Below are 12,285 nucleotides of genomic sequence, written 5' to 3'. Positions count from 1 at the left end.
CGGATATACATTTTTCTTCCGGTACGAAATCAAGACTGGTCAGAAATGGGTTTGCACCAAGTTCCCGAGATGCAAGGCGTTCATATGTATCGACAAAGATGAAATTATATTTGACAGTCGCCTCGAACACAATCACGAGACCAAATTTTTACACAAATGTGCTAATGGTAAATATGTAAAGATTAGTCGTAAATAGTATCTACTAGCCTTAAGAAAATATTTCTTTTTTTTAAATATTATATTGATATGAATTACAGATTAATGCCTTATTTAAAATAAATTCACTAATTTTATTTGTAAAACACAAATGTTAATAAATAATATATAGAGTTGAAATTTAAATGGGTTTTTTGTTTTTGTTCGTAATTAATATTATGTCCTGCATTTCCCTAAAATATATATGAATTTGATCAACATTTTACTTTCGTTAATTAAATTAACAAAAAATAGTAAAATATAGTAGTATTGTTTATAGAACTTCTCGTTTTATTCTGTTAAAAATTTAAATATTTGACATTGATTAAAAAATCTGTTTATTTAAACGTACTGAACGTTCTATCTGTCTTTTTATGTTTAATTGAATATGTATCACACAATAATAAGCTAGTGAAAAGCGGTTTAAGCCGTTTGGTGAAGAACACCCATGTAATTTTCGGTATTTCACTCCTGTTAAACGTCCAGGGCGTCAATTCTGATGGTTAATTGTCGTCATCTCGGAGTTTTGAAGTTGGTCTACACTACGTGCTTTGGAAAAACGTCAATCTGACGTCCCATTGGATTATGAGAGTAAAAGAGAGCATTGGGCTTACACGTTGTCATTAAAACATAAATTTTAATTATTCCTTAGTCGTCGGGTACTCTTATTTGAGATCGACTGAAATCTGTCATGATCGTACTTGTATCTGATATTTTATATCATTAATTTTGGCTCACTTTCAGATGACATCAAAGGTACAAAACTAAACTAAATCTGTATTATTTCTAGCGCAATTGATAACAACATCCGGCGGTAAAAAATGGTTAGTGTACGATGGATACACATTCTATTATCGATACAAAACAAAATTGGGACAAAAATGGGTGTGTACCAATTCACCTCGCTGTAAGGCAAATCTCTGTGTAAATGATGACTATAATGTCATTGATTGCTTGAATGAACACTGTCATTTTAAACGCATATTACACCTGTGTCCCGATGGTAAATATATTAAAACAAGATTAAAAATTGTTAAACGATAACTACTCTCAACGTTAAGTTTAGTATAAAGACCTCGGTGCTCATTATTAGGTTATTTTAGAAATATATTTAAGAGGGTTATAATGCAAAACTCTTAATGAGATATGCAGCGAATGATTAATATATGTATATAGTAACATATTGTTTGTTGTAATAAACCAATTGTTATAAAAGATCCATTTAAAAGAAATGTTCCATATTTGAAATAAAACTGTCTTGACCGCTCTTCAACAATCCAAAGACTTATAAGTACTGCTTAAAATTATATTAAAACAATTGTTTTGCCAATAAATATAATTACAAAATAGAACACGTTTTATTTGCAAACAACGAATAATACTTCAAGTGTTATGCTTATAAAACATATCCTGATCTATTTACCGAACTACTGATACGTGTATAAGAAACTACAACATATATTCCATTGCACAAGACTTGAACATAACATTAACAACATAAAATAAGTCTCTCTATTCCAAATACCTAAAGCATTACAGTTGATATTAATACGTATTTTAGTTAGCAAGTTGACAATACAATGTGCGAGACTTGGCGGGGGCACTGCTGTGCGCCCAGATGTTAGACGTTTCATGTCTATGTCATACGCTAATTTAAGTCATTTTAACATTGCGTATTTAATAAATTTAGGTACTTATTGATCGTTAATTTTACAGCAAACGTATTAAATTTGGCGAGCGGGAAAGTGTGGTTAGAACACGACAGCTTTACATTTTTCTTTCGGTATAAAGTCAAAATGGGACAGAAGTGGGTCTGTACGTCCTACCCACGCTGCAATGCCTACATTTGCGTGGATCAAACATACCGCATTTTACTTAGCAACCCGGATCATAATCATGGGCGACGTATGTACATAACGTATGTACCGTAGATACAATAATATTAACACAAGTACGAGGCAGGATAAAGATATAAAAATAAGTATCAGTTATGATCATTAAGGGCTAATTTACGGCGCACATTAAAGATATTTATCGTTCCAACATACTTCTAATAGTTCATAATTTATAATCACACTTATTGAATACAAATAGTAATTTATTGAATACTACCGAAACTATCTTCTCATATAAAAGAAACGAATCGAAAATGGCGTGTTATTAAATTGACAGAGTGTACAGCTAACAAAAAAAGTTTATTTTAATGGATGGTTTGTAAAATTTTGATTCTAATGCATGTTCATAATTTTTTTATATAACTAAGTTATTACATTCTAGTAGAATATATGAAGCTTGTTGGTAATATAATACGGTAACAAAATAAATACAAATTCAAAAGCTTCGATTTTTGTAGAAAAAGATTCGTCAAAATAACTTCATAACATCGTTAATATGGATAGAGATAGTTGTTTTGCAAACAGTGCAGACATTGAGGCAGTAAAAGTCGGTACGTGAGAGTGAGAAAGTATGATAAGCGTTCCATTTTCAATTCGTTTCCTAGACACCACGAGATATATAGTAACATAATTCCATAGATATAATGAAACAGATAATTTTGACCAATAGTAGTTGTTATCCAATTTAATATTTGTCATAGAATTTAGTCTATAAATGTGCTCTCTAAATAAAAACAATTATAATTATTCAATTAATACCACGTTAGCATTTCGACTTCCACTGGACACCATTTGCTGCCAAAAATATTTTGGTTATAGCTTGGCTGTAATATATGCACTTACTTTGATTGATTACAAAACATGCTATCCCTTTTTAACCTGATATAGGAAAAAGAGATGGCAATGTTTGTGATCATACTCGCACTAAACATCTGTGGTGCTTCTGGAAGAAACTAAATAGAACGTGGTTTCAAATGTGTTGCAGTATTAAATAAACTGTTTTTTTAGTATGTAAATATTTCGGACTATGACCCTATTTATTATTGTTATTTAAATTATAATCTTGTCTATAATCATTTTTTAAAGAATTAATCGTTGTTGTAGTAGATTAATAGACATTTACGTCATTAAAACTAGTTTTTAGTGTCATAATATTTTATGAACCAAGTCTCGTTGTCCTATCAGAAAAGTCTATCTAATAGACAATATCAGTATTACGTTAAAATTTAAATTAATTATATTAATATATTGCAGTTATATGGAATCACGAAATTATTTTACTATTGCAGTAGTAAAATAATTTCGTGATTCCATATAATTAAATATTACCCAATCATGTTTATTTTATTCGTAATCATTAATCATAAATAATTTTATTGATAATTTTACGCGGAAAGTATTAATAAATTAATAATATCCTGTGCTGGTTATTTTCGGTAAAATCGACACTCGGAACCGAGATCATTCAAAAGTCCGTTTAAAAAGTCTATTGTTATTTTATATAATAATTTAATTTTGACAAGATTCAAAAAATAGATTGTAAAGTTATGATTAAAGTAATATATCATTTATTTTGATATATTACTTCAATCATATAGGTAAGCTTTTTCAAGAACTTTACCGCCGTTTTAAAATGTAGTTTCAAGTGAAAAAATGTAAACATATTGCATGTAACATTTAAAAACCGATTTATAACAATTTTAATTATTTTTTCGGTATAATCAGTCTTTACAAATAACATATCTTTAAATCGGCCCATCTGAATGGTTACCCTCACTTGTAACTTAATTGCTATATTTTAGTGTAAAGAGTGATTGAATCAGTGTAATTATAAGGGTCATATATCCATTGTGCTGTATTTAGCTCATGAAAATGCTCTGAGAAGTATTTAAAGTATTTATAATACTTAACTGAAATTAATTTTATGTGCCAGATTTTAAGGCTTCTAAAATTGAAATACTTAAAAATAAAACCATACGACATAGCACCAATGCTTTAATATGTGCTTAAAATGTAAGTCATTTCGTTGAGGGAACTAGGGAACGTTCAACCAGCGTAAGGAAACCTGCATGTATCGAATGAAATCGTGCCACGTATGAACTCATCGACATCTTCGTGCAACTTATTCGAATATACTTAAAAGACAATCTCTTAGGAGCGCAAAACTTATGTAGCGTCATGTATGCCCCACAAGTACATGATGCTACTTATGTTTTATACTTTATAATAAAATATTATGTCATTTATGTTCATATTAACTTTATTTATCTATTAATAGTGTATTAACACTATTGAAAGTTGGTTCCACATGCATGTTAATATTATTTAAAGTATTTTTACTTTAAATAATATTAAATATTTTCATTAATAATATTCGTAGTCCTGCTGGAACAGAGTCTTCGTAATCTCCTGTTCGGATATAATACAAATAAATGAAAAACACTGTTTGAAGTTATATTATCATTAATAAAGATTTGACTCATTTAAATTTATATTATGTTTCAGCGGAACTAATAACGATGACGAATGGTAAGCAGCTCGTCCTTCTAAATGGCTATACGTTTTACAAAAGGTATAAATTAAAGTACTTCAATAAATGGAATTGTACGTCGTTCCCGAAATGCGACGCTCACCTTAATATCGACGATAATTTCGATATACGTGGCTGTGACACCAACCACAATCACCAAAGAAGGACAATTATCAAAACGTCGAATGGACTGTACACTAGAGTTTGACGAAATATATATTTTAAATTATAAAGAGTTTTATTTTAATGATTTTGAAACAGAAGAACAAGTAGACAACATCACGTGTCTTGAATGCGAACCCTATTGTAATTACAAAAACAAAACCTAAATCTGTTCACATTAATCAAATGAAGATTGTATAATCAAACCAGAATGTTGTCCTTTCATGTACCCCAAGGCCTTTGGTTTTGTGTAAGTTTTTTGTAAGGCCTCCATTGAATTTCCCTCATTTAAGTCTAAAAAGAACAGCTAGTTCTGTGGTTCTCAATCAGATCTTTCATGCTCCACTTTATTGGATTGCTTCATATCGTTAACTGCTTATTTACCTTTTAACCCTTTAACCAGGTTTTGGAGTTTGAAGTAGTTCTTTTATTTAGTGCTTACTAAATAAAAGAACTACTTTAAACTCTAAAACCTGGTTAAAAGGTGTTATTGATAAGGACAATGCTAATGATTACTGTCCTTCAAATGAGTGTTATGATTCAAGTGATTCGGAGGGATCTGATGATAATCTTTCAGTAGAAGATTATACTGGGTCAGAAAAAGATTTATCCATGGAAGACGAAAGTGAAGACACAGAACAGCCTGGCCAACGAACCAACAATAACAACGAAGATGAGTGGAAGGATATTACAGAAAATCCTGTGATTGCTGATGACTTTGTAGAACAAAATAGTATGCCATCTATAACATCAGCTAAAGATATATATATAACTTATTTCTAACAGGCGAGATGATTAACAAGATGGATTCAGACACAAACAATTATGCACGAAATTACATACAAACAACTTAACAAAATATGAAACGTAAATACCGCATGCATCACACCAGTCTTAAAGAAATGAAAACGCATCTAACAGTTTTATTGGTAATGGGTTTATATTTGTATATTGGAGCAAAAACAAAATATACAGACGGTTTTATGGTTTCAGTAACGCCAAGAGATAGATTTTTACTGCTTTTGAAATCCTGGCATGTCAGTGATGTCTCAAATGATGATGAAATTGACAAATTACATAAACTCAGAGATATTTTGTTTATGATCACTGAAAATATCCAGCGTTTTTTAACGCAAGGAAAATATGCAGATATTAATGAACCTGACTTCATTCATAGGCTGTAAAATATATGTTATATAATTTTTACTCTCGAAAAATATACCTACCAGCTACTTTTGCACAGGAAAAAAAAGGTAAACAAAAGGAGTCAATCACAGTTAGAATGTGTTTTACGATTGATGAGAAATCTAACAGAAAAAAAAAGAATTTTAATAGTAGATAATTATTACACTTCAGTCGATCTAGCAGAAAAACCCTTGTTACAGAAAACGTTCATATGTTGTACTTTGAAAATAAGAAGAAATAAATTGCCACAGATTACATCAGTTATAACATCAAAATGACGGTAGGGTCAGATTATTGGCACAATGAACGAAATTTAGTTAAAGTATTAAAGTGGGTGGATAAAGAAAAGTTTCAATAGTAACTACTTGCAATAATCAAAATGATATACAAATAGATACAGGAAAAGTAAAACCAGGTAAGAAGAAAGTATTAAAAACCAAGTTGTGTTCATGTACAACAAAATGAATATATTTCAGTTACCAAATGTCATCATATTATGTAACTTTAAATAAATAAAGAGAGGAAAAATCTCGGGGGAAAGAACAATGAAGCTATTATTAGTTGTGTAATGCCTGGATTGAGCATAATTCGATTAATAACGAGAGAAAAATAACAAACAGGCTATTAGTGAAGCAACTTATTGAAGCTTTCATCTCTCGTCTCTCAGTTTGAACACACTCACAAAATGTTGTTTAATTCTTAAAAATATAACATTAAAAGCCATTTTTTGATATATACTTAAACCTTACTCTTGAATCATCCATTCTTTTATTGAAAACCTTATGACTACCAGTTTGGTACTTTTTGCGATTATCACGTTCACACAAATAGAAATTTAACTATGTTCTATTAGATTAATGTACTTAGTGTCATTTTTATCTTTTCAGTAATGTTACCAAATTATCAAACGCATCATCTCATAAAATGTTCGAAGAGGGGGAAATGTGCTGGATGCTATGCCAAATTGCGTATCACACTGTGCAGCCGTGAGGCGGACAAAAAAGTAAAAAAAATTGTCACACAGTGTGTTGTATGCCAGACATTTTTATGTTTAAATTGTTTTAACGAGATACATTTGTAAAATAAGTATAGAGTAAAAATAATACCGATTTTTTTGTATGTCATCAACGCCCTTTAATTTATGTTAAATACAGATTCTAAATCCACCAATCATCGGATGTACGCTTCAAGGATCAATTAAAATAAAACCGTTTTAGTTTCTTAAGCTCTAAGGAATCTAATAGCTGTACCGCTATTGTGATAGATTTAATACGAGCTCTTAAACACACAGAAATGTAAGAGATAAATAAGTATAGTAGAAATAATGAAGAAATTTATTTAGTAAATGATTTATTTTTTAATTTTGGTTTTTAGTATATACCCTATTCCGTTCCCTCGCCTTAAGATAGCTTGGAGAAGATTTCTGTCTCAACTACAAACCCACCTCTTGTATACAATGTTATATATCTATGTTTTAATTTAATAGATTTATAATAAATAATACTTATATTGTATTCAAGTTAAAGTAGTTTTCTTAACTGTAGCTGAGATCGCATCTGAGAAGTTAATTTTGTTTCAGTTGAAATGATAACAACAATACACGGCAGACAGTACATGAGATATCGGAACCACTTCTACACGAGGACACCAAACATTGAGAACAGGTGGAGATGCATCAACACGCACCATTGCTACGTCAGTCTGTACGTCGATGACTTTATGAACATAGTGAAGCCGCCTAGGGATCACTTGCATCCACCAAAACTGTTCTACCGAACGATGAACGGTACCTACAAACTTGCTAAACGCAGGACGCCGAAAAATCTTGTCATATTACAACAACTTAACCGCTTTGGTTGGCCCAATGGCAGTCAGAAAAGTGATTAATACTTTTGACAATGTCAGCCTTCCTAAGTACCTAAATACGCCCCGTAACATTTACGTATAAACGTATAAAATTATTTGTTAAAGTGTTTGGATATTAATGTTGTAAGTTTATCAATATAAACTGGGATTCTTCGTACCCTTAAAGTTTGTAAGCGGTAATAGGAAAAATAATCTTACGATAGAATATAATTATGTAAGATACATGTATAAATTATATCGAACTACAACAGATAATCAATATTCCTATGTAACTTTTTATCCTGAATCAATATTAAGTCCGAATTGTTTCTTTGCTGTTAACGTTCATAAATGTTACTAGCAAAGAAACATCCTGTGTATGTTATGTTTGTTGAATTAAATGTACGCATCATATACCACCTCTATAGATCTATTCACCCACAAGCCTCTTCGTTAAATTATTATGGTCGTACATCAGTATGAGTGGCGTCTCGTACTTACAGACTATATTCTTCAAATATTATTATTAATTTAACGTGGATTGACGCGCTTTCTTGTATATATTTCAACCAAAAAACGTAAGGCAGTTGTATACTTTTGTCCTTGTCTTTCGAATTTTAAATTACTGATGATAAAAAGAGAGACATATATTTGTACACCGACTCACCGAAATGTTTATTAGTAAGCTTTCCATGTTTCCAGTGTAGAATTAGTTTACTTAGAATACTTAGATAATAAATTATATAACAAAAAAAATTGAATATAAAAAAACGACGTTTCTAAAGTATTTAAAGTATGTATTATTACTTTGAGTATTAATTTTGTCTAATTTGTTTGTATTTTTGCCATTATTCCATCTTTATATAAAATATATGATATATTTAACAAATGTAATTTGTTCTTCAGGTAGCTAGTATATTTAATTAATAAAAAAGTTATGTTAAATATGTTAATGGTTATAAATTTAATTGTTAGTTATAGTTATTGTGATTTTTATTTTTAAATATTAACAATAAAAATATTGTAATTTTTTTATGTAAATTACATGTAAGTTTTTAATAAGTTAAAGTGTTAGTAATATCAAAAATTTAAATTTGAAATTATAGTATTCGAATAAAGTATTAGGTTCAGGGATACCATTTTTTATTATCATACATATTATGATTAAATCTGCTTTTTAAAATCTTGTGACCTATCCTTCTCAAACTCATTTGCAGGAACCTTCTTGAATATTAATAATTCTATTATTAAATACAATAATACATAATTTTTTACATTAAATTTAACACCAACTTCATGGCGTAAATAGGGCGGTGCCACCGGTGCCCAGGCACAGGGCGTAATCTCTCGGGGGCGCAAGAATAGACAGACTGAGCAGGACTATTGTTTTTTCGTTTTACTCTTGTTAAGATTCCGCTGAGCCCCTACTACTCGATTCCAATACAAAAGTGCTTACATGCTGGTATCATTAAAAACATACACGCGCTCATTTTTCTGGAAGCGCACGAGCTTATTTGTGTTTAGTGTTTATCGGTTAATAGGCAACGCATTTGCAATAGTGAACCTGCGTTTAAGTTTTAGTGAGTGAGACAGTAAAATAGGCAAAAGGTCTGCTCAAATAGGTTGTAGTTATTGAAGCTTGCACAGGGCGCAGAAAAGGCTATTTAAGGCACTGACTTCATGCAATAATGTTAAAAAAACACGTTTAAAAAAATGTTTATTGTTTTTCAGGTACATTAATCAATTTACAGAATGGGAAATCTCAAATGCTGTACAAGGATTACACGTATTTCAGACACTACACAACCCGCCACAAGATTCGTTGGAGCTGCACCAGCTACCCAAAGTGTAAAGCGCACCTATTCGCCAATGAGCACTTGGCAATCAAGAGCATTCACAATGTACATAACCATGAAATGCGCAAGTTCCATATCACTAATAATGGAAAATATATTAAACTATAAAAGAGCAAATTTTGAAGTGAGTGCTTTTTAGATCCGTCGTTTAAAATTACATGTTTGAATTTAAGTAAACAAAATATATAATTACTGTATTATTTTTACGATAATCTTACTTTATATATTAGCTACCCGCCTAGCTAGCTGTCTTTATATGTATGGTATAATTTAAGCATAAAAATTTCTTTTTCGTTTTATTTCTGGATAGAAAAGTTATTTTTTTCATTTTAAATTCATTTAATAATGAATTATTTTCTTGTATTTATCCGCGATTCGCGTAAAAACTTCTACAAATCCCAATAATGTGTGAACATTCATATTATTTTAGTTTATACTCTCAACTCGGAAGTACAGTATTTATATTATTATATTGTATTTATTTTGGACATAACTTGAAATGCTGTTCTAATCTAAGATTAAGTTTTCCCATGTTGTCGAAGCGAAAAACACAAATCTATTACAGCTACGTAAAACATTATTTAAGATAACATACGATACTATGATACTATAAGTGCGAAAGTAACTCTGTGTAAAATAGGCTACAATTGTATTTTTGATAAAAAAACATTATATATAATATGTGTGGTATAAAAATATATGACGATACAAAACGAATTACACGATTCGTAATAAACAATATGCTTAACCTAAATATAGTTTTATTTATAAATAATATTGGGTTTCATTTTTTTTTTATATAATGTGTATGGTAAAACTAATTAAAATGGAGTCATATTTCAGCGGAATTGATAACAACGATAGAAAACAAGCATTTCTTGAAGTACGACGGACATTATTACACAAAATTGACGGAGAAGAAGTGGAGATGCATCAAAACGAGCACGTGCTTCGCGGCTTTGTACGTGGACAGATACCAGCGCGTCGTGGAGCAGAGGAAGGCACACTGCCACCCGCCCGCGACGTTTGTCAAAACAAAAGGCGGAAAATACGTGCGCTTTAAACAATACTTCGAATAAATTGTTCAAGTGTCAGTGGTTGGATACAACAAGAACAACAGCCTGTAAATTCCCACTGCTGGGCTAGACGCCTCCTCTCCCTTTGAGGAGAAGGTTTGGAACATATTCCACCACGCTGTTCCACAGGGGTTGGTGGAATACACGTGCGGCAGAATTTCTATGAAATTTGTCACATGCAGGTTTCCTCACAATGTTTTCCTTCGCCGCTGAGTACGAGATGAATTATAAAGACAAATTAAGCACATGAATCAGCGGTGCTTGCCTGGGTTTGAACCCGCAATCATCAGTTAAGATGCACACGTTCTAACCACTGGGCCATCTCGACTCAGTGGTTGGATGGTGTGAGTAAATGCAAGCAAAGGTAACTGAACGAACAAACTCTTTCGAGATTTCAGTACTTGATGTTGGTGAAATGATTTGTATGTTAAAAATATTTTATGTCGTGTTAAGATCTATTTGTTGTGTTGATGAGTTGTGTACGCCTCAATGACAGTCTCAAATTCGAACTCAAACACGAATTACTTTATTCAACGTAGAAGCATTACACTTTGTTATTTATGGTCAAATAAAACACTACCACCGGTTCGGCAAAAGGAACACATTTACCTGAGAAGAACCAGCAAAATTGTATATCATTAATATCATCATACTGTACTATTTGCACTTGTATAAATTAATATTTATCTAATTAAATTATCATTATGGAAAATATAATTGCAATTTTATTACATCGACATTTGTATACTTCCACATGAAGCGAATAGTATATAAAATGGGCCAGCCTACGGCCCATTTTATGTATCATTCGCTTCATGCTTACATAGTTTAGTTTAGATTGATAAGTAACCCAAGAAAACGAGTTGCCGAGAAAATTTTCTCATAAATATCCCGTTAATATGGTCTGGTAGAAATGCTTTTAACATGGCCGCTTAATAATATATATGTCACCGTAAGATTACAAAATTCATTAGATTACAATCTAACGAGAACCGTGAAATATGATTGCAATTTAACGTATTATTTTTCGCTATATTGTAATCTGTCGAAGGGAACCGGTCTTGTCAGATTGTAATCTAACTCATTTTGTTATCTTACGGTGACATATATCTCCTTGAAGGTTTTAACTCTGTTTTTTTTTTTGTTTCTGTTCGATAATTTCAGTGCACATTCGTATATGTATGTACAATATACAGGGACTTATTTTCATGAAAATACCAAGTTAGCATTTGTATAGCTAATTTGATATTTTCAAATGTCAAGAAAACAATATGACGCCATGAAACCATTTAAAGAATTTTTATAAAGACCTAAGTATAGAATTTAACAATTGCATAGCAACTTTTAGTATAGTAAGACACAACTGAGATGTAGCATCGGCAAATTCAATAAAGCCGATAAGTGCCGATTTACACAACCAATAGAAATAGCTCCCTCTCGCGCCAACCCGAGAAAGCAAGTGCATGTAAATCGACGTGTCAGATTGACGAATATCAAGAGCATATGATATTACAAGTTATTACGTTTGTGTAAAGATCATT

Source organism: Vanessa cardui, chromosome 14, assembly GCF_905220365.1.
Source record: "Vanessa cardui chromosome 14, ilVanCard2.1, whole genome shotgun sequence".
Taxonomy (NCBI): Eukaryota; Metazoa; Arthropoda; class Insecta; order Lepidoptera; family Nymphalidae; genus Vanessa; species Vanessa cardui.
The sequence above is the reverse complement of the archived record's forward strand: the minus strand, read 5'-3'. Positions refer to the sequence as shown.